Genomic DNA, 24192 nt, shown 5'->3' with positions numbered 1-24192 from the left:
ATACAGCAGGGCTTTGGGAAGAGACAACCAGATCTCAATGCAAAGAGGCTTGAGTTCCAACTGAAGCCACTGGTGGCTGGCTGCCTTCCTAGGATCAATACTGCAAGTCGATCCCAGCTGAAAGGACTGTCATCTGAAAAGAAGCAGGAATAGCATCTAAAAGAAGCCAAATAGATGAGACGATTTTTACATTTTCATTTATCAAATATCACACAACTGTGTTTGTAGGAACAATCTGAGTGGATTTAGCTAAAATAATAAATAAAATGTAGCCCTGAAGTATTTATAAAGTACTTCTAGGCAATCCTTAGAGACAGTTATTATCTATCAGTTCTCAGTAGAAGTTGGTCTCTCAGCAAAATCAGTCAGATGGGTAAGAGGTTGAAGAGTAAAAGGCAGTGGTGACATCACCTGACATTTGTGACAATAAGCAAGAGGAAAACAGTTGCAATCCTAGCCTTCTGGAATGCCAGCATCAACCCTGCCCAGCAGGTAGGCCTGTGAAATGAGGGAACTTTCCAGGATGTAGGATGGACTTGCAGAGGGTAGAGAACTGCATGAGAAATGGGTAAGTGGGGACAGTGGAAAGAGACTTCGTTGGATTCTCTTTGGAAGCTGTGATTCACACGAACTCAACCACTGATATCTCCCAATCAGTTCGGGCAGGGGCAGGAGACTCTGTTATGTAACTGATTTACCAAGCCCGCTGGGCTCTCAGAGCTGATTCTTCAAACTAAGAGAGGAAAGAGAGAAGAAAACCTAACTAAATAAATAAAATTCTAAGGCATGAGGTACATTCAGTTGTCAATTTCCTGTTGTGAGGTGTATTAATAAGTATGAGCCAAATATGTACTTGCTAACCTGATGCACCTGTTGGTCTGCCAGTTCTCAGTTTTGAAGATCAAAATTTGAGACAGGGGCTTCCCTGGTGGCGCAGCGGTTGAGAATCTGCCTGCCAATGCAGGGGACACGGGTTCGAGCCCTGGTCTGAGAAGATCCCACATGCCGCGGAGCAACTGGGCCCGTGAGCCGCAGTTACTGAGCCTGCGCGTCTGGAGCCTGTGCTCCGCAACAAGAGAGGCCGTGATAGTGAGAGGCCCGCGCGCCGCAATGAAGAGTGACCCCCACTTGCCGCAACTAGAGAAAGCCCTCACACAGAAATGAAGACCCAACACAGCCATAAATAAAATAAATTTTAAAAAGTCTTAAAAAAAAAAACTTGAGACAGATGGGAGGCTTATAATTTATTATAAGCTGTGGACACTTAGAACTCCCTCTGGGGTACCAGTAATGCACAGCCTCGCCAGCAGGATGTCCCCTGTGCCTGCCAGGGGTGGGGAGGGGGGAGACTGAAAGGAGAACTTCAGGGACATAGCTTTGAACCCCAGGGGAATCCCAGGGAAGCCTGAAATATGAGAGACAGGTTTTTTTAATATACTGTATATAACAACTTCTCTTGGTGCTGATTAATCACTCCTTTTCAAGCATGAATGCTCCAGTCCTAGAGCTCTCTGTTCATATGGAATAGAACAAACAAGGTTGGTTGGTTATTTAAAAGCTCCTCAGATAGAAATTTAAAAGGAACTGTGATGCTGGTAGATCTCAACAAATGCAGAATGGTACCATGTACCAGCTGTCAGGAGTATCGGGAGCTATTTCTGCATCTGCCTCTAACTCTGTGTGACTTCTAGCCCTTGATTTTCCTCATCTGTGAAATGAGGCTGGGATAATAAATATTGTATTTCATCTCGTATGCATGACCTAGTTGACTGTCACTGGGTGCATGGATGGTTGTTTGCGAGGAATATGAGGCTGAGGCTAGGTACAAAGAGAAAGGGGACCGTGAGGTCTGCAATGCACACAAGATTAGAAAGTATTGACGCATGATTCACCATATGTGGAAGTTCTTTTCTGAGGCTGCAGCTCTGTAAGTCTATGATTCATGTACTTCAGATCTTATTGGTGTTCCCTCATACATAAGTTATTTTTCCCTTGATGGTTTCAAGATTTTCTCTTTGTCTGGATTTCGTCATTTCTGCAATGACGTGTCTGGGTGTGAGTCTTTGAGTTTATCCCACTTGGAATTTGTTGAGCTCCTTGGAAATGTAGGTTAATCATTTTCATCAAATTTGGGAATTTTTCAGCCATTATTTCTTTGAATATATTTTCTGCTCCTTTCTCTCTATCCTATCCTTCTGGTACTCTCATTATACATATGTAAGTGTGCTTGGTGTTTTCCCAGATTTTTCTGAGACTCTCTTCATTTTTCCTTATTCTTTTTTCTCTCTGTTCTTCATATTATATAATCTCTATCGAGCTATCTTTAAGTTGGATGATTCTTTCTTCTTCCGGTTCAAAACTACTGTTGAGCACTTCTGGTGAATTTTTCATTTCAGTTGTTGTGCTTTCAACTCCAGAATTTCAATTTGATTCTTTTTTTTTTTTTGGCTGCACCATGGGGCATGCAGGATCTTCCGTTGCATGGGGAGCACAGAGTCTTAACCACTGGACCTCCAGGGAAGTCCTGATTCTTTTTTATAATTCATATCTTTTTATTGATATTCTCTATTTGATGAAACTGTCTTCATACTTTCCTTTACTTCTCTAAGCATGATTTCCTTTAGTTCTTTGAATGTATTTATAATGGCTGATTTGAAGTCTTTGTCTATTAAATCTGATGTCTGAGCCCTCCCACAGGCAGTTTCTATTGCCTACCTTTTTCCCTGTGGATAGGTCACACTGTTTCTTTGCATCTCTCATAATTTTTTGTTGAAAACTGGACATTTTAGAAACTCTGGGTATTGATTTCATCCCCCATCTCTGGGGATTTTTCTTTTTTGTGCATGTTTGCCTTTTTACATGTTTGGACACTTGGATACTATTCTAGTGAAGTCCAATACCTCACCAGAGATGAAGCCTTTTGGATGAAAGTCGTTTTAGCAGAGCTATCTTTGAGAGTCTCTCTGTTAAGATGTCTGCCTCACTTGGTATCACACCCAGTCGTTAGGTTCCACCAGCTCATAGGGCTATTGTTTTCAACAATGCTTTGGGCATAAATTGCTCCACAATCTCATCCAATTAAATTCAGACAGTAGTTATTTTTGAGACCAGTTTTTGAGGTTTGTTCTGACCTGAAGAAGTATCTTCTTAGCGGTCTCTCTCCAGTTCTCACTGCTAAAATAACTTGTCTGTGATTTCGTTTGTTGCTTTTAATTTGTAAGAGCAAATTTTAATTTGTCCTCTTACTTGTTTACCAGCAAAACGTTCATATTTTGGAGAGCATCCCAGGTTTAAACTTCCCCACATTCTTTTTCAAATAAATTCAGTCCCACTGGGGAGAGCTTCAGATATATCTTTTGCCTCTTCTCTTGGGCAAAATTTCTGAGCTCCTACTCCAGGCACTGGGCAGGTGTGGTAGCCTCTGGTCTTCTTGACTTACCTCTCCTGGGTTGGAACCTCTGCTCTGCAAGTGAACCAGGACAGGGAAATTGGGGACAAATATGCTCATCCTGTCCCACCTGGGGTAGATCTGCCCAATGAGTGAGGGCTGGGTGGATGAAGGGAGCCACGTGACTTCTCAGTCTCTCTCACCAGTAAATTAGCCTCCTCAACTCAGAGATTGAGGGGATGAAAAGGGCTGGAGACCTGCCCCTCCTGGTAAATACCACATCCCCTGACCAGAAGCTGAGAGGAGAGGGAGCCCCATCTTCTTAGTCACACCCACCAGAAGTAGTGTTTCCATCAAGCTGATGGTGAGGGGGGCTGGTCATGGCTCAAGTGCCACAGACTCTCACTAATCTTACTCTCTTTCAGACATTTTCTTGAATAAATGAGTCTTCATTTACTGCATGCCCTTTGGAAATTTTCCAGACTTTAAATAGTTTGGCTTTATTTTATGGTTTTCAGTAGGTATGCTTATTTCACTGAGGAATGGGTCCACAGAATTCCTCACACTACTATCCTAGAAGTGGTATCTGACAGCTGCCTTCTTATCTGAAAAAGCAAACTTAAATTTGCTGTAGCTGTATCTTAAAGTTGTCACCTCTATTTTTCATGACTGAATGTCTGATCATCAGGTATTTTCTGTTATCCAGTTAAAATTGATGCATGGATAGAGATCTATGCTTATTTTCCATTCTGAAAAAGAATCTGTGTCACCTGAGGCTCTTAATTTTTGTAGAACCAAATTCTGGCAGAATCAGGGGATTCTTGAAGGAACACTTTCTTGCATACCATATAGATTAATTTTACGTCAACTTGACTAGGCCAAAAGGTGCCCAGACATTTGGTCAAACATTATTCTTGGTATGTCTTTGAGGGCGTTTCTGGATAAGATTACTATTTGAATTGGTAGACTAAATAAAGCAAATTGCCCTCTCTAATGTGGGTGGGGCCTCATCCAATCAAATGAAGACCAGATAAAACAAAAAATTTGAATAAGCAGGAACTCCTCCCTCCTGATTTAATGAGCTGGGACATTGGTCTTTTCCAAACTTCAGGCTCAGACTGGTGTTTCAGGTCGAACCTGCCATCTTTGGGACTGGAACTTCACAGCATCTCCTGTGTCTCCAGTTTGCCAACTGAAGATCTAGGGACTTCTCAGCCTCTATAACTGCATGAGCCAATTCCTTACAATAAATCTCTTTATAGATTAGATAGATAGATGATAGATAGACAGATAGATAGATAGATAGGAGATAAATAGATAGATAGATGTATAAATGTGTAAGTATCTAAATCCATCCTATTGGTTCTGTTTCTCTGGAGAACCTTGACCAATACACATAACAACTCCCTCAACTTTTGTAGGATTTGCTGCTGCAGGTAATTCTCAGATTTGGCTCTCTCCAAAGGATTAACAGGTTTAGCCTCAGGACAAACTTCAGGGAGTCACTCATGGTTTCTTCTACTTTTTTACTCATAAATGTTGATTAAGAAAGTAAGTTGCAAAAGTAAAGCTATTTTTCATCCTTTCCTGCTACATTTGACTCAGAAATAGCATGAGGCCAAACTATTCTGAGAATGCATACAAATCAAACACCACAAGACCAAGATGAAATAGATGAAGTAGCATTAACCAATCTGAGAGAAATATTCAAATGAATTGAGGACAAGAGCAATCAGACCAAGAATTGTGATAAAACTACATGGTACTTTCCACCAATTTCTGTACCATTCAGCAGAGACCACCCCTATTGACCACACAAAACATATTTGGACTATTCCCAAAGGACTTCCAAAATGAGTTTAGACCACTTCTAAATTTAAAGTGGTAGAAGAAATGAAATCTAGTATCAAACCTGCAGTTGTGACAAGGTTACTATCCATACACCACAACTGTAGACCATCCCAGCTCGATGAGCAATAGTCTGAGCTGGTTTGCACCATTGGCAAAATAATTTGGCAGGAAATAACTGAGCCAAAAACAGCAAACACACATTTTAAAGCAACTCTGTTTAATTCTACTAATATGATGCCATGTCTACTTCATTAAACATATTTGAAGAGAAAAGGGGCATTAGGTGTTTCACTGCCTTATGTGATCATTGCAAATCACCACAACTAGCAATCCTATGCCTAGAAGGATTACACAACTGCATCATCACACAGTAATCTTGCTGGCCGCCTCCAGGGCAATTAGCTCTATCAGTTTCTGCTGCACAAGTCAACTTGAATCTGCTTTTAAACCAGTCAAAGACATAATGAAAACCAGCCAGCACAACAGAACCCTACAATCCCCTACAGAACTGATCTGGAAGACAGCCCTTTCCCAGCCAACAATAAAAGCTGATCCTAATTTTTTTCTTTTTTTGGCCGCTCCACACGGCATCTTGGTTTGCTCCACAAGGGATTGAACCCGTGCCCCCTGCAGTGGAAATGTGGAGTCTTAACCACTGGCCCACCAGGAAGTCCCAAAAGCTGATCCTAACTTAAGCCTCCATTGCCAAGCACCATTTCTAGCCTCTCATGAGGCATTAAGTGGGACCCTCTACTTCTTTGGAAGACTATGTATGACCCTGACCAGTAACCATGGGTGTAAATCCTCCAGATTTTGCATGCCCTCGCTCCCTCACTCTGTAACAGACACTGAACCAGATCACGGGATGCAACAGTAAATCAGATACAGGGTCTGTCCTCAAGGGGCACCCAGTCTGAGCATAAAACTAAATAATTATAACTCCACGTTATGAGAGCTGCAAGTGAGACATGTATACATGGAGAATTTGGAACTCAGAAAATGTTAAAATCTCTGGCTGAGGAGAGGGAAAAAGACATCTTCATAGAGAAGAATTATCGAGCCAAGTTCAAATTTGTAAAGACCTGTTTATTCCTGTTCCTCTCTAGCCCCATTATCAGTCACCTTCAATAACCACCCAGCTTCTCACCTCAAAATCAATGGGTGCCCAGCCCTGAAGGCCAGCAGGTGCTCCCACTTCACTCCTATATGGCGTCAAGGGATAGTTTTTCATTGTTTTGTTCCTCAAGACTAAAACGCCAGCACTCAAGTTCCTGACAACACTATCAAACTCAGCTTCCCAAACCTGCCCTGCCGAGCAAATGGCAGTAGAAATTCTATTAATTGACTCCCATTTCACATTTCACCATGTTAACCAGCTGTGTCCATTCTGCCTATAAAACAGAGATGACAAAATGCATACTGAACAGTCACATTATGTGGGCTGGTCAGCCACTCCCTAGTACCCAAACACTTCTGCTCCCACTAATAAGTTCGTTGTATGTTTACTAAGAGTCAGTTGTGTTTGTTCCCGAACCTGTTTATGCCTCTCGTACTTGTAATCTGAATGGGGACTGTGGTAGACAAAATAATACCCCAAAGATGTCCACATCCTAATCCTCAGAATTTGTAAGTATGCTACCTTATGCGGCAACGGGGACTTTGCAAATATGATTAAGGTTAAGGACTTTGAGAAGGGGAGGGGAGAATGAATTACCCAGGTGGAACCAATCTAATCACCTGAACCCTTATAAGGAGAAAGCCTTTCCTGCCTGCGTCAGTCAGCGAGAAGCATGATGGTGGAAAAGCAGTCAGAGCTGTTAGCTTTGAAGATGGAGGACGAGATTTGTGAACCCGGGAGTGAGGACTGTCTCTAGAAGCTGCAAAAAGTAAGAAAACAGACTCTCCTCTAGAGCCTGCAGAAAGGAATGTAGCCCTGCTGATACCTTGACCTTAGTCTAGTGAGACTCGCGTCAGACTTCTGACCTACAGAACTGTAAAATAATATGCTTGTATTGATTTAAGTGTCTAAATTTGTGGTGATTTGCTATAGCAACGATAGAACAATAATACAGAGATTAAAGACCTCATCCTCCCACTATCCGTAATCCTTAGCCTTGTTGCAACTGCTGTGGTTTTCAGTGTGTAATGGGGACTCTGTGCACAGATGGCTTTCTAAGCTGCTCCCAGGGCCATGGCAAGGTTGCCGGAATCCTGCTTGCTTAGAACTCACGTACTCAGGAAAATACGAAGGCCAGTCTCCAGACTGAAGCTTCTATAACAGCTTTACTAGATCAAAGCTTGTGTACATTTCTAAGGTGGGAAATTACAGGACTGAGTAGTTATGAAGAAAGGAAAGCTTAAAAATAAGAGTCATGCTTCAGTCTCACCATACTGACAGCCTATGAATGTACGAAGAATTTAAGGGAGGCATGTAAGGTAGTGAGAAGAGTACAGTCTCTGGAAAGAGGCAGGACTGAGTTCCTCAAACAAACCACTTAACTTTACTGGTGAAATGGGAATAAAAATATCAAATTCACAGAGTTGTAGAGATACCAATGATTCATGTAAATCTCCTGGCACATACATGTTTACTACATTAGTCACCGTTACTGTGACACTGGCAACAGGTGCTGTGTCTTGACTGTTTTTGGCCTCCTATAGAAAGGTAACACCTGCCATGCTCAGGGCTTCAATTGTCCATTTACGTGTGTTGCCTCGTTTGATATTAACAACATCCTTAGAAGCAGGCAGAGTAAGCTTTTTTTTTTTTTTTTTAAACATCTTTACTGAAGTATAATTGCTTCACAATGGTGTGTTAATTTCTGCTTTATAACAAAGTGAATCAGCTACACATATACACACGTTCCCATATCTCCTCCCTCCCGCATCTCCCTCCCTCCCACCCTCCCCATCCCACCCCCACAGACGGTCACAAAACACCGAGCTGATCTCCCTGTGCTATGTGGCTGCTTCCCACTAGCTGTCTATTTTACATTTGGTAGTGTATATATGTCCATGCCATTCTCTCACCCTGTCACGTCTCACCCCTCCCCCTCCCCATATCCTCAAGTCCATTCTTTAGTAGGTCTGTGTCTTTATTCCCATCTTGCCACTAGGTTCTTCATGACCTTTTTTTTTTTCCTTAGATTCCATATATATGTGTTAGCATACTGTATTTGTTTTTCTCTTTCTGACTTACTTCACTCTGTATGACAGACTCTAACTCCATCCACCTCATTACAAATACCTCCATTTCATTTCTTTTTATGGCTGAGTAATATTCCATTGTATATATGTGCCACATCTTCTTTATCCATTCATCCGATGATGGACACTTAGGTTGCTTCCATGTCCTGGCTATTGTAAATAGAGCTGCAATGAATATTTTGGTACATGACCCTTTTTGAATTATGGTTTTCTCAGGGTATATGCCCAGTAGTGGGATTGCTGGGTCGTATGGTAGTTCTATTTTTAGTATTTTAAGGAACCTCCATACTGTTCTCCATAGTGGCTGTATCAATTTACATTCCCACCAACAGTGCAAGAGTGTTCCCTTTTCTCCACACCCTCTCCAGCATTCGTTGTTTCTAGATTTTTTGATGATGGCCATTCTGACCGGTGTGAGGTGATACCTCATTGTAGTTTTGATTTGCATTTCTCTAATGATTAATGATGGTGAGCATTCTTTCATGTGTCTGTTGGCCATCTGTATATCTTCTTTGGAGAAATGTCTATTTAGGTCTTCTGCCCATTTTTGGATTGGGTTGTTTGTTTTTTTGTTACTGAGCTGCATGAGCTGCTTATAAATCTTCAGAGTAAGCTTTATAGAGGTAGGAACTGAGGAAATATGCAGTGATTTGCAGACTGCTACTAAGCAGCAAAAAAAGCCAAGAAGGCAAACAGTCTGGTACACAGTCCGCTATCTCCCCACCTGATGTCTCCTGATCCTATCTCTGGTTCCCATGTGCAGTGCGGTTCTATTTGTGGAGCTTCCCAGCAAGTCCTTCAGTGCTGTTTTGTTTGAGCCAGTGTCGTGATGTTCCTTTTCCCACACTTCTCATGCTGACAGCCTCTCCCCTCCCTGTGCAGTGTCTAACAAGCTGCCTTTCCTTCAGCCATCCACAGCTCAGATCCTCCCACCTATGTTATGCAGCAAAAGCACTATGTCCAGACTGGTGGGCAGGGTCCAGATTTAGAGTTGTATGCTTGCTATAGGTTGACAGTAGTGGTCAGAGCTGATAAGTTTTCAGGATTGTAGGGTCAGCTGCATAAGGAAGTGTGACCACCAGCCCAGTCACTCCAAAGATCTGTAGAATGGTCTGAGGATATATCTATTGTTGCCTCAGTTGCCCAAAGTGGATCACTTTTCAGGATGCCAGTTGAGATGTGGCCCAAAGGCACACAGCAAATGACTTTAGCAGTGTGTTGTATATATGTATAAACACATACATATTCCTAGACGTCTCCAGTTGCAAAGCTTTTGGGTGTTCCTTATGGCTAAACCTCGAATGTTCACCTTCTTAATGTTTATGGCGCTCACAAGAAGTCTGATACTAGGTAAGGGGGTAGAATATGGACCAGAACTTCCACCTGCTCAGTCCCTTGGTTTCCCTGCTTTCACAGCCCACCTTGGGAGAAGGGGAAAGAAGAAAGGGAGGAAGAATGGAGACTAACATCTAGTGAGCCCCAACTATGCCTGGCACGATGCTGCAGGGATTTGTCACATGGCCCAGGGAAATAGGCACTGTTACCACTACAGATGAAGACCCTGAGATTAAATTGCCCAGTGTCACATGGCAAGTAAGTGACAGAACTGGGATCTAAGCTCAGGTTTGGTTGACTCCAAAGCCCATGCTCCTTCAACTCGGTCATGCTCCCAGAAGCATCTAAAGAGTAAACCTAAGGCTGATTATATCACAAACCTACTAGTCATCAACTACAGCTATATTAGCCTATAACAGCGGTTCTCAATCGGGAGCGATTTTGCCCTCTAGGGGATGTTTGGCCATGTCTGGGGACATTTTTCGTTGTCACAGGTGGGGAGGGGTACTACTGGCACGTAGTGGGTACAGGCCAGGGTTGCTGCTAAACATCCTACAATGCACAGGGTATCCCCACAACAAAGAACTATTTAACCCAAAATGTCAATAGTGCCAATATTGAAATTCTGACCTGTAAGAATCAGTCTCAACATTGACAAATCACTGTCCTTACTTCATTTCTTTAACCTCTTTTTTTTTTTTTCCTGCTACCTGTTTCCCTGTTAAGATGCTTTCTGCCACTCTCAGTATATACTCTGTATAATTCGGTTGATCCAGAGGAATACTTCAGGTCCTTGTGACCAATGTCCCCACCAGGTCAACTCATAAGCAGAATACAGACCACTCTGAGAATCAAGCCAAGTAAGAGAAGTCTTTCAAGCTTCTCCAAAAAGTCATGAACCAGGTGAGAAAATCTGAAGCCTAGTTCAGATCAAATGACTGAGGCAGTGAGGGTCCACTCCCTTGCCTGTGTTGTTGGAAGATTAGCTAATGAGAACCAGCTCTTGGTCTTGAGGAAAAGGACAGAGTCATGAATATTGTTTTATCTTAAACACTTCCCCAAGGCCCATGGCAGTGATCACTATAAATAAATGTCCCTTCTTGGATGTGAAACATTGATTGCCCTTATGGCAAATTCGGCCCCTAGCTGAAGACATGAATTTTCAACTCTAAGGTAGCCTTGAAAATGGAAAACAAAATAAGTGCCCTCTGAAAAATAGGAATACTTGCCCTGCCTACTTTCACAGGAAAGAGTACCTAGTGAATATCTTTTGATGCAGAAAATAAATAACAGTAAAGGAAACATAAAAAATTAATTCTAATATAGCTGTCTTTGCCCATTCTCCTTATGTGTACTTATGTTCTGAGTAAATATATTTTTATTTGACTAAAAACCATCATTGCAATATTAGATCCAGAAAATTAATTGGGATTTGATTTGTTCATTTTCTACTTGCTGATATTTTGAGAAACTGTGGTCACTTAAAACTCTCCAAGTATAATTTTTCAGAAATAAGTGTATCCACCAAGAGTTCAGTTGATTCAAGCTATAATTATCCCTGCACAAGGCTGCAACCAAATGGTCTCTCTTTTTACAAAACAAAGATTTTTCAAGAGGCAGTTTTCACCTTCAAGTCAGTTTAAACTGTCCTGTTCTTCCCCTAGGGAAGAAGCAGCAACCACTCTACTCCTACTGTTAGCCCCAAGCTGTTCCTCTAAACACCATAATATGCTGGAATCATCCACCAAGGAAGATCCAGCACATTTTCTGAGCGTCTGAGTCATCTAAGAACTGGTCCAGGTCAAAGCATAACATGTCATTTGCAGGTCGTGCTAAAACAACTAGAGAAAACAGAACAAACAGTACTGAGGGTCCACTTCTAGGCATAGCTCTGCCTTTAACTGGGTATGTGACCTTGAGCAAGTCTGCTGGGCCTTTGTGAGTCTCAGTTTAGTTACCTGTCACAGAGGAATAATATGTGTTCTGCAAACCATACAAGATTGTCATGCACCTCAAGTGAAAGAAGTGTATGAAAATGCTATGAAAAGTTAAGAGCTCTGTACAAATAGCAGATTATCATCTCTGAGTGAAATCTCATGGTAGTGGAGAGACAGTTACTTACTTCCAAAGATTTCCATAACCTAAATCATACTTGCCCCATTTCTAGGTGTATAATCTGAAATTGTTTCTTGATACTTCATTGATGGGAAATATCCCAAATCATCCTTATAAATAGGTTTATTTCACTATTTCCTTTCACATAGTTTTTCCATTCAAATCAATATCTGAGTAATTTTAACCCATGTATGAAAGCCCACTGCCTTTCCCTGATAGAACTAAAAGTAGAGGTGGGAAAAAAGAGGGCAGAAGAAAAAGTAAGCCATTCCTTTTTTATTTCCATTAGAGACCTTGACCAGAATCGATCCTAACCTCCTTAGCTTCTCTTACTGGTAAGAATATTGTCTGTCCAGCTTTCATCACTGCCTTGGACACAGATTGTCCCAACTGGTAGACTGAGCCCATGGTTAACAGTAGCCTCAGCAGCCTCAGAGCTCCACTTGTATTGTCTTCCACATCTGTCCAAATTGGCATGGTAAGATCAGCCAGAGAGATGTGCAGCCTTTCCACCGTACTCATAGCCCTAAGTCATGCCCTCCACTGCCTACCATTCCTCAGCCGGGATCAGGAGCTTTCAGCCCTTATTTTCTGCCCAATACATGCAAGCCCTATTATTTATTCTCTTCTCCAGCAATGGAGCAAATATAAGTTGCCAAATTCAAACATAATTCCTATCCTGCAGTTCAGACCTAAGGAATGTCTAATATTTCCAGTAGAATCTTTCCGCCCCCCACCCATTGAACAAAACATGACTTGAATTGTACTTTTTTTCTTTGGGTTTGGTGGAGGGTTTCCAGCTTTATCGAGATATAACTGACATAATATTGTGCAAGTCTAAGGTGTACAACATGTCAATTTGTTATGTTCGTGTTTAGCCAGATGATTACCACCATAGCATCATGTAATCATTTATTTATTGTTGTGAGAATATTTAAGATTATTCTCTTAGCAAGTATACAATATAAAATTATTATACAATATAAAGTATACAAGTATACTTGTATACAATATAGAATTAAGTATACAATATAAAATTACAATATAAAAGTATACAATATAAAATTAAGTATACAATATAAAATTATTAACTATGATCATCATGCTGTATGTGAGATTCTCCAGAACATATTCATCTTATAACTGGAAGTTGGTACTCTTTGACCAACACCTTCCCATTTTCCCCAGCCCCAGGTAACTATCATTCTGTTTCTCTGAGCTTGGACTTTTAAATTCCACACGTAAGTGATATCATACAGTATTTATCTTTCTATGTCTGACATTTAATTTAGCATAACGCCCTCAAGTTCCATCCATGTTGTCACATACGGCAGGATTTCCTTCTTTCTAATAGCTGAAGTACATTCCATTGTGTTTGTATGTGTGTATGTATATATCACATCTTCATTTATTCATCCATTGATGGACAGGTTTTTCCATATCTTGGCTATTGTCAATAATGCTACAATGGACAGGGAAGTGTAGATATCTTTTTGACCTAATGGTTTCATTTCCTTTTTTTTTTTTTTTTAATTTATTTTATTTTTATTTATTTATGGCTGTGTTGAGTCTTCGTTTCTGTGCAAGGGCTTTCTCTAGTTGCGGCAAGCGGGGGCCACTCTTCATCACGGTGCGCAGGCCTCTCACTATCGCGGCCTCTCTTGTTGCGGAGCACAGGCTCCAGACGCGCAGGCTCAGTAGTTGTGGCTCACGGGCCTAGTTGCTCCGCGGCATGTGGGATCTTCCCAGACCAGGGCTCGAACCCGTGTCCCCTGCATTGGCAGGCAGATTCTCAACCACTGCGCCACCAGGGAAGCCCTCATTTCCTTTTGATATATACCCAGAAGTGGAGTTGCTGGATCGTATAGTAGTTCTATTTTTAATTTTGGGGGGAAACTCCATACTATTTTCTACAGTGGTTGCACCAATTTACATTCCCACCAACTGTGCACAAAGGTTCCCTTTTCTCCACAACCTTGCCGACACTTATTTCTTGTCTTTGGATAATAGCCATTCTGACAGATGTAAGGTGATAGCTCATTGTGATTTTGATTTGCATTTCCCTGATGATTAGTGATGTTGAGCATATTTTCATTTACCGGTTGGTCATCTGTATATCATCTTTGGAAAAATGTCTATTCAGCTTCTCTGCCCATTCTTTCATGGATTGGATTTTTGCTATTCAGTTGTTTAAGTTCTTTACAAATTTTGGATATTAACCCTTTATCCAATACATGATTTGCAAAAATTCTCTCCAGTTTTGTAGGTTGCCTTTTCATTTTGACAATTGTTTATTTTGCTGTGCAGAAGTGTTTAAGTTTGACATACTCTCACTTTTTCTTTTGCTGTTTGTGTTTTTAGTGTCATATCCAAACAGTCTTTACCAAGACTGGTATTGAGGAGCTCCTTCCCTGTTTTCTTTAGGAATTTTATGGTTTCAGGTCTTAAGTTTAATTCTTTGATCCATTTCAAGTTAATTTTTTTTTCTTTTTTCCATACTGTAACAAATCTCACAATTACCAAATAGCACACACGTGAAAGAGGTAGTTCTGCATCAAGACTAAGGTCAAAAATGGAATGCTGGAGTCTTGTTGCTTGCCCTGGATCTTTACCTAACCTCAGGAGCTGTACCAGCAAAATAACCTTACAATCTTTGCCAGGATAGGAGTTGAGAAAGGGAAAAGACAGAGCCCAATTTCTGTTTTATTACTGAGGGTTAGAATCATTTTAGGGATAAGGAAAGGAAATACAACTGGAACAGAATGTGTGTCTATCTTTATTCTTCTGGTCTTCTCCTTCTTTGACCACAGTATATCTTTTTTGCAGCTTCCTTGATGATAGAATATCACTCCCCCTACCTTCCCTTCCTTCCTTATCCATTGTGTTCTTTTAGTAGTTTTTAAACTATTGATATGGTAAAGGAAGGAGGAAAGGAGGGTGGGGGGGAAGAAATGCAGCTTTGGAATTAAACTCTGGGAAACAAAATAAGCAACCCACAGATGACTCATGTAGGGAGGTGCTCGGAGGATGATGTTCATTTTTACCTTTTGATCCCCTTCACCCATTTCTCTCAAGTAAATTTTGAGTGATGTAAGATAAGGTCTAATTTCTGCATTTGGTTATCTAGTTTTCCAACACCATTTGTTGAAGACTATCCTCCCTGCACTGGATGTTCCTTGCTCCTTTATCAAATATTTGTTGGAGTGGGTGGTTAATTCTAGGTGCTCTGTTCTCTTCCATTGGTCTATGTGTCTGTGCCAACCCCATACTTTAATTCCTGTAGCTTTGTAGTGTAGTTTGAAATCAGGATGTGTGATGCCTCTGGTTTGTTCTTTCTCAGGATTGCTTTGGCTATTTGGCATCTTTTTGTGGCTCCATACAAATTTTAAAAGGTTTACTATTTCTGTGAAAAATGTCATTGTAATTATGATAGGGATTGTGTTGAATCTACAGATGGTTTTGGGTAGCATGGACATTTTAACAGTATTAACTCTTACAATCCATGAACATGGGGTGTCCCTTCATTTGTTTGTATCTTTTATTTCTTTCAGCAAAGTCTTGTAGTTTTCACTGTAAGATCTTTCACTTCCTTGGATAAATTTATCCTTAGGTATTTTATTGTTTTTGATGCTAATGTGAATGGGATAGTTTTCTGTCTTTTTCATGACTTGTATATCCATGTCCTTCCTCAGGTTTGGGAAGTTCTCACTATTATTTCTTTAAACTCTCTGCCCCCTTCTCCTTCTCTTTTCTTCTCTTCCAGACTCCAGTTATTCAAATGTTTGCCCTTCTGATGGAAATTGATAGCTCTTGTAGGCCTTCTTCACTCTTTTTAAATCTTAGTAAAGTTAGAAGATGAGAGGGAACTATTTTTATCTTCCTACACTCCAAGTTACTACTGCTTTCTTTCATCTGTTCTGCCCTGCTACAGATGCTCTGTATTGCACTCTTAATCTCATTTATTGAATTTTTCAGCTCCAGAATTCATTTGGTTCTTTTCTATATTTTCATTCTCTTTAGTAAAGAACTCCTATCCATTAATTTTATTCATTATTTCATTGAACTGCCTTTCTGAGTTTTCTTGTAACTTGTTGAATTTCTTCACAACAGCTATTTTGAATTCTTCATCATTTAGAGCACAATATTCCATGCCTTTGAGTATGGTTACAGAAGAATTACTATTTTCTTATTGTGATACTGTATTTCTTTTTGTGATAATATATTTCCTTGGTTTTTCGTATTGTTTGCAGCTATTCACTTCTGCTTTTACCTTCGAAGTAGCAGACACATTAACTAAGCTTTTATACTTTCTTTGGTTCTTAATATTCACCAGGCTGGCCATTTGAAACTTGTCTTTTGTATTCCACAAGGTGGTGCTATAGCTCATTTTTGGCTTCTCCTCTGCCAACCATTCATGACCTGTTTCCTAAGCATTCTCCCTCGCTACTGGAGCTTGCTCTCACAGAGGCATTCAGGAACACACACCAGGATCCAGCAGCAGAGTTAGGGGAGGTATGTGCTTGGCACCTGGGACTTTGGGAGTGCCCTGCCCAAGCCTTTAAGACCAGTTCTTAGTCTTGTGGCTTTTGTGCATACAAGCCCTGTTGGCTTTGAAAACTAGATGTTCTGGGGGCCCAATCTCTCAGCTGCAGGTCTTAAAAGTTGGGGTGGCAATTTCAAACCCTTCACTCCTCAGAGAGAATCTCAGAGTTGTGAGTTCCCTCCTGATTGTGAGTCACTGTGACAGGGGTGGGATTCATGGCAAGATTGTGTCAGTCTCTCCTACCCATTTTGATGTGGGTTTTTTTCTTACTCGCCTGATGTGTAGGAGTTGTTCGGTTACTTTTTGGATTTCGTTCATAGGTAGGGAACTATTCTCTATGTAGCTGTAGATGTGGTGTGTCCATGGCAGCAGGTGAGTTCAGGATCCTCCTACACTGCCATTTTGATCCAGTCCTTTTTACTGTTTTGTTTTTTTTTTTCCTTTTGCTCCTTTGATTGGATATTCTCAATTGATCTATCTTCAAGCTCAATTATTCTTTCCTGCTTTGTCAAGTCTAATGTTGAAGCTTTCTACTGATTTTTCAGTTCAGTCATTATATTCTTCAGCTCCAAAATTTCTATTTGTTTCTTTTTTTATGTTTTCTCTTTGTTGAACTTCTCAGTTTGTTCTTGTACTGTTTTCCTGATATCCTTAAATTACTTGTGTTCTCCTGTAGCTCTCTGAGCATCTTTAGAACAATTATTTTAGAGTCTTTATTAGGAAATTCCTGGATCTCCCTTTGGGGGGTGGGGTCAGCTCTGGAGGTTTACTGTAATCTTTTGGTGGAGTCCTATTTCCCTGGTTCTTTGTGATCCCTGTAGCCTTGTATAGGTGTATGCACATTTGAAGAAGCAGTCACCTCTTCCAGACTTTATGGACTAACTTTGGTATGGGAAGACTTTTACCTGCAGGTAGGGACATGCTGGAGCATGTTGTGACCCCAGGTCCAGTGTGCAGGGTACCACGTGTTGGGGGAGGGGTATAGCAGCACTGGGTCCAGGGGACTGTGATAAATCTTCTACTCAGCCTCCTGGGGTCCAGAGTATCAACAGCCACAGAGTTTGGTGAGCATTGTGGGTGTCCACAGTGGCTGCAAGAGCTATCAGGGTCCTAAGCAGTGCCTCCAAGTCCAGGAGCTAAGGACCAGGACAGGCAGCAGAGGTAGCTGGAGCTGGTGGTGTGCATACGCTCAGCTGCAGGGGCCAGCTGCAAGTGCCTGTGTAGTGTCAGGGGCTGGTCACAGACATACACATGTAGTGGTGGGGGCCAGAGCAGACAGAAAAGGCTGGAGCCAACTATGGGCATGCTGGCAGATGCAGGTGCCCTGGCTATCATTATGCATGCCTTGGCTGCTGCATCCCACTGCTGGTGCAGAGCAGTGGTGGCCAGCTATGGGGGTCAGGCCAAGGCTAGGCAGGTGCACAGCTGGAAGGGCTAGCTGCAGGTGAGTAGAGTGCAAGCGAGTGACAGAAGAAAAGGCCTTCTCCAGGCCCACAAGTGTATTGTGAGTTTTTTGGGGGTTGTGGGAGGGAGGACTATCTCCCATGGCTGGACAGTGTCCCCTTGGGCACATGCACCGCATTGGAGCCCAGTGATGAGTGTAAGGCCAGTACACTGCTGAAGGGGCTCTCCCTGAGTATACACACAGCAGAGGGGATCAGCTGCAAGAATCTAGGCTGATGTCTTGCATTTGTGTAGCCGCACAGGCCTGGGCTGGCTGCCAATACAGATCCTGGGCTCCAGACGGGGCTGGGGGGAGGGGCTGGAAATAGACAAGGACTCAGGCAGCTGGCATCAGTGAATGTGTGAATACCTGTGGGGCAAAAGCTGGTGAAGTCTGCAGGGGGTCCCAGAAAGCTCTGCTGGCCCTTGGTTTCTTTAGTGGGGAGAGCTGCCAGGTTTGTCTGCAGATCAGGTCACTGGGAGACATGATCACTCCTGCTGTGTGGCTACTCCTGGTAGCCCCTGCTTTTCTTCTCTGTTTCCTGCCATCTCTGTACGTCTCAGCTTTGCCAGTTGGAGTGGGGTGAAACTGGTGGAGGACATTCATGCAGTGCCCTGAAAGGCTGGGGAAACTGGTAGCTCATCCCTGCAACTCTTCCAAGGGAGGGGAGCCCTCCCTACCTGGGAAGTTGACTTTTGGTGCTGAGCAGTGCCAGCTTGGGGATGGGATGAGGCACACAAATGATGAAGCTGTCTTCTTTCCCTTTTTGAGCTGTTATTCTCAGGGGTTTTGTTCAACTGTGTTGCTAAAGTTTAAGTGGATTCCAGAGCTCTCTCAGAGCTCTTTTTGTTCATGGATGGCTGTCTAACTGTTCATCTTTGTTGGGGGACAAAGGCTGGGGTCTCCTATGCCACCATTTTTATGACATCACTCCTGAATTGTACTTTTGAATACTGCCCATCAGCTTCATGGTTTCAATTCGGTCTTTTACATCTTGCTCAGTGCCTGGACTGATGGACGACATCTCTAAGGACTAGATCAAGGAGCTTCCTTGTTCCAAGTAGAATCTTTCTGATCTTTAAACAAAAAGTGCAGAATGACTTTGGTTGAAGTCAGTAATTAGCCCTGAGATCACCAACTTCATTTGTCTGTTTTACTCTCAAAACCAAGATGACAGGAGTGTTCTCTGGGCAGTTCGCCAGCCCTTCCAATATCATTGCTCTGTCTTCAGTAAGCATGCAATTTGGGGTTTGAGATGAGAGCCCAGGTGACCCCATAATAACTTTCTGAGGCTGGAATTTCTGATAGCATTTTGGGAAAATTACCCCTTTTTTCCACTGTGGGAAAAAGCTCCAGTGTACCAGATTCTTGGGCAGATAAAAGCTGTCAAAAATGATTTCTGCATCAGCATGTAGGCAAATGTATACCCCTTTCTCTTGATCACTACTTCCCAAAAGAACAGCCTGTCTTTTTAAATAACTATTTTCCATGGCAACTTCCTCCACACTGAGAGTCACAGCAGTCCAAAGCTGGCCCGAGAAAACTCATAACCTTTGTTCCCAAGTTACGTTTTCAAGCAGCCCAGACAATCCCAAGCCATGCCAGCCTTTTCGTCCCATCCATAGTGGGGAAGGGTCTTTGCTGAGGTTAATGAGAACAGCTCATTCAGGTCTTGCGTGATCAGTTTGGGAATATAGATCAAAATATTTTACAAAGCAATAGAATAAGCCATGAAAAATTCTAATACTTGCTCACAAAGCCAATGCAGAAATCTCAGTACTCTGAAAAGTTTCCCTGCCGTAATATTGGCCCACATTTCAGAAGGCTGGAGGGGAAGCACTAAGAAGCAATTTTCTTGGTCAAAGAATAATTTGTCCTTTGGCAGAGCTGAAAGTCTGAGCAGCATTTCATAATAGAGCCCCTTGGGAATGATTTGAAACAGAATAGGCTACAGTCACTCAATGAATGTTGATCATTCAACAAGTATTTACTGAACATTTACTTTGCCAGGCTCTCTGGGGACTCGCTGGGGTTTCCAAAGATGAATCAGCCCTGCATCCTTCACCATAGAAATGTGGCCAGACTGGTCGAAAAGGAAAACAAAAGCATCAGCGGCATCACCATAATAGTTCCTATTTATTAAGCACTAGGAACTGTGCTAGGTAGTCTCATTGCATCTTCGCCACAGCTCTGCCAGGGAGGCACAGATGATAGACGTGCGATTCGGAGGTTCTGGTAAACTAGACCACGTGTGCACAGCTAGCGTGTGGCAGAGTCAAGATGAAAAGCAAGGCCACTCTGACCCCAAAGCCTCTAACTTGATGTACACCATAGGATACACTGGGAGAAAGTACACTGGAAGTGATCTCAGGTGGCCTCGGCCTGCAGCAGCTTGAAGCAGGATTTCGGTTCCCGGCCACATATTGAGGTCGGGCCGCGGTTGTGAGAGCGCTGAATCCTAGCCACTCGACCAGGGGTCAGTGACAAGGCCCTGGCCCTTTGGCTTTGCAGAAATGAATTCCCACAAAGACGGAAAGTAGTGAAACAAGTCAAGTGTTTATTAGGAGGAAAAAGAGTACGTGTGGATAGACACACAGGTGGACTCAGAGAGTCGCGCCCTGATGGTAGGTTAAATCACTTACATGGGGCATTTCTTCCGGGTTTCCTTTGGCCAATCATTTGGTTTTGAGTCCGTATTTGGTATATCTTGGGGTCCTCCCACGTGTGCGTGCATCTCCTAGCCAAGACAGATTCCAGCGAAGAGGCCTATGGGCAGGTTGACATCACCTACTATGGGGTGGCGCCCCCTACCTTTTGAGCTTCAAGGAGCCTTTTCTGTGCATGCATAGTCAGGAAGGTCTCCTTGACTTCAAGAATGAGAAATATGGGGTCTCTATTTATCTGGGCAGGGCTCAGACTCTCCTATTATCCTGCTATTATGGAATATCTGTCCACAGAGGATGAACCCCAGCTGCTCAGCCTGGGGCCCCTCTATCTCCTGCCTCAGAAGTCCTAAAGAGAAATTACATCTCAGCCTTTTTCATTTGGGGGTATCAGAAATCATGTTCACCTAAACTCGGTAGTGTTCCTTTTCGCACATTTAACATAAAACTTTCCTTGGCCTGTGAGTAAGCCCAGCAGCTTACTTCTGTTTCTCATGCCCACTTAAAATTTAGGAAAAGTTACTCATTGGATTATGGATCGTAACATCTTTGGATGGGACCTTTCCTATCCTGACCTGTTTGTCCTGGGGTAGTAAGTCCCACTCACACCTAGGCTGCTATGTGTCCTGTCTGCTTGCTTCCCTGTGTTCCCTTCCTCTTTCCTAGGGGACACCTTTGCCATATGGTTCCCATAGGATTTATCCATATCACCCCCTTTCCCCACGAACCTGATCTAATCCAGGTGGCCAGAATTTTCCATTCCCTGGACTGAGTGATTGGTTCAGATATGGACATGGAATCCAACCAGATCAGTCAGTCTCCCCTGGGACTTTTCTGCTACCGCCAAAGAGTCTTTTGCCCCTGGGTGTTAAGTTGGAAGAGTATGAGTTCAGGAATCCATTTGCCATCTTGCCCAATACAAAGAGCTGAGAAGGCAGAGTGAGGGCTCGCTGACAATATCGTTGTGACCTAGACCTCACATACCTAGGCTAGCAACATAGGCGATCTTTTCAGTAAGTACCCTCTCTCCATAAGCTAGTATGAGTTGGGTTTCGTCCACTAGAAACCACAACTTCTGAATAATACGTTAAGGCAGTTGTCTGCAGAGTTCTGTGATTACATGTACCTCAGCACTAAAAAATTGTGTTCACTCTCAAAATACACATATATGCATGTGTTTATTACATATTTGCGTTGCTGTACTAACATACTATGTAATTAAAGAATACACAAAATATATACATCATAAAAGGATGATTAAAAGCTAAATATAAATAAAAGTTTTAATGTTTTCTTTCTGAACCCCTTTGAATTATCTTGCAAAGTCCCTGAATGGTCACATCCCACTTTAGAGACCACCTATGAATGGAGTTAGGAGGGTGACAGAGGAGGTTGGGCACTACTGAGAAAATCAGAGCTCAGATCTTAGAAAATGGGGCAGTTTCTGCTGGTGATGCACTCTAGGGTGACACTTTGCTGGTAGGTGATGGAGATCATTGGCAGAGATGAAGGACATTGGACCACAGGGGATTGGGGAAACAGGACAGAATGACAAGTACCTCAGTAATGTCCTCTACTTTTCAGCATCATCACTGAAGCCCTCTGCATCCTCCCCATGGAATTCATAATTTTCTCATAACTCAACTTTGACTCCCGTCACATTGTATCATCGGTAGGTGACAAACCTTCTATCTCTCTGACTTAACTGTAAACATTTTAACCATATTTTGCTAAGTTCTGCATCCCTAATGCTTACTTAACACAAGACTTGGAAACTTCTGTGATGAACAAATGCATTCATTACCCCAACTTAGAGCCAGGAAAGGAAATAAATTTAAGGCACTAGCTTGGCAAGAGATAAGATAGTAAGAAATCCAATGTTATCACTTCTCAGCTGAGAGAACTTCATGTTAAGCTTTGTACGGGTCACTTTAAACCTGTGCGTGGTAAGAACTGTAGCCTATATCTACTACTTCAAAAGGGAAGAGACCACTTCTGATGCTTTCCCAATGACTCAAAATATAGTAGCAAACATTCAGTATACGTGACAAGCTCTTAATATGCATCAACTGAAAAAATAAATACTATCATCCTCAATTTACATATGTGAAAACTGAGTCTTACAGAGGTCAAATAACTTGCCTGAGTTCAGAGTGAGGATTCAAACAGCATCATGTGACTTCAAAGCCGTGCTATATCAGAGCTTTCATTTTTTTTAAGCAGCACTCTCTCCTGTAGATGGCCCTGGCTTCAATCCCTCCCAATCAAGATCCAGGATCTAGTCCCTGGATCTATACTGACTGTAGCCCCATTTAACCACTTCACTGACATTCTGCCTTTCTGAGCCTCTCAGTTTATTAGCACAGCACCTTTGCCTGGTGTTACCCTACATGGAATCCTGATTCTCGCAACTCTCTGCTGCCCCCACCTGGCGCCCAGAAGTACAGACTCCATCATTTCAGTCTAATCCCTTGTGAGCGCTATCCGATAGTCATGTCTGTAACTAAATTTTCTAGAGGCCATATTAACAAAGAGAAAAGATGAAATTAATTTTAATAAAATATTTTGTTTAACCTAATATATCTAAAATATTATCATTACAATACCAAAAATGTGTTAATGAGATTTTACATTCTGTTTTTCATCAAAATCTGGTACATATTTTACACTTGGAGTACATCTGAATTTGTACTAGCCACATTTCAGCTGCTCAGGTAACCACATGTGGCTAGTGACTTCAGCATTCTACGTCTTAGCCTTAGACATTAAATCTACTCTTCATGTCTGATTAAATTAGTAAAGTGGTTCCCATCTGGAGATAAAATGGTATTACCAAGTTTTAATACTTAACTAATGGGTTCTACCAAATCTAAGTGAACTATAATAGAAGGATATCACTCGAGAGTCAATTTGATATGGTGGGGAGAGCACAGGCTTTATAGTCAGACGTTCTCAAATTAAAATCTCAGCAAAACGGTAGATAAAAGGATCTTCACTAATTGATTGCTTACAATAGTGAAAAATTAAGCTTTTTTTTTAAACATCTTTATTAGAGTATAATTGCTTTACAATGGTGTGTTAGTTTCTGCTTTAAAAAAATTAAGCATTTGTTTAAATTTCCCTCACTAGGGCAATGCATAACAAATTGTGGTATATTCCCATATATTCCCATGATGGAATATAACACATCATTTAAATGAACAAACTAGATCTACATGTGTGCACGACGCAGATATAACTAAAAAAAGATTAATGATAAAATGTATGATAGGATACCTTCAGTATGAGATCATTTTTTTAAAGTTTATATACATGTAAAATTCTGTAATACATTGTTTGTGGATATACTCTAATGACATGCAGTTATGAAGACGTGCCTGGAAAGATATACATCCACTTTGGAAGAGTGATTCTCTGGCGATGGAAGGAGGGAAATGGGGTGACAGTGTGCAAAGTAAGACTTCAACAGTATTTGGAATGATTTATTGAGGAGAAGGAAAAAATATTTAAGACAAAGACTTAGGCAGTTAACAAATGACTACAGCTCAGGAAGTCCCTTGCCTGAAGAACACTTTGCTCAGCCTCTTAGTAGTTTTGAGGAAGTAAAACCAGCAAGTGCAATTCTTAATCTAGAGACTTTCTAGAC

The 24192-nt window shown here is 41.8% G+C and overlaps 1 long non-coding RNA gene across 3 annotated transcripts in view; it reads left to right on the top strand.

Annotated features, from left to right (window-relative positions):
- The first annotated feature begins 7022 nt into the window (after positions 1-7022).
- The window catches only part of LOC132359373 (uncharacterized), a 63683-nt gene continuing 46513 nt past the window's right edge, over positions 7023-24192 (top strand). For all 3 annotated transcript variants that reach the window (XR_009500829.1, XR_009500827.1, XR_009500828.1), the window contains exons 1-2: positions 7023-7125; positions 22131-22218. This is a non-coding gene — a long non-coding RNA (uncharacterized LOC132359373). The remainder of the gene's footprint in view (positions 7126-22130; positions 22219-24192) is intronic.

The sequence above is a fragment of the Balaenoptera ricei genome, chromosome 2, assembly GCF_028023285.1.
Source record: "Balaenoptera ricei isolate mBalRic1 chromosome 2, mBalRic1.hap2, whole genome shotgun sequence".
NCBI lineage: Eukaryota > Metazoa > Chordata > Mammalia > Artiodactyla > Balaenopteridae > Balaenoptera > Balaenoptera ricei.
The sequence above is the reverse complement of the archived record's forward strand: the minus strand, read 5'-3'. Positions and strand labels throughout refer to the sequence as shown.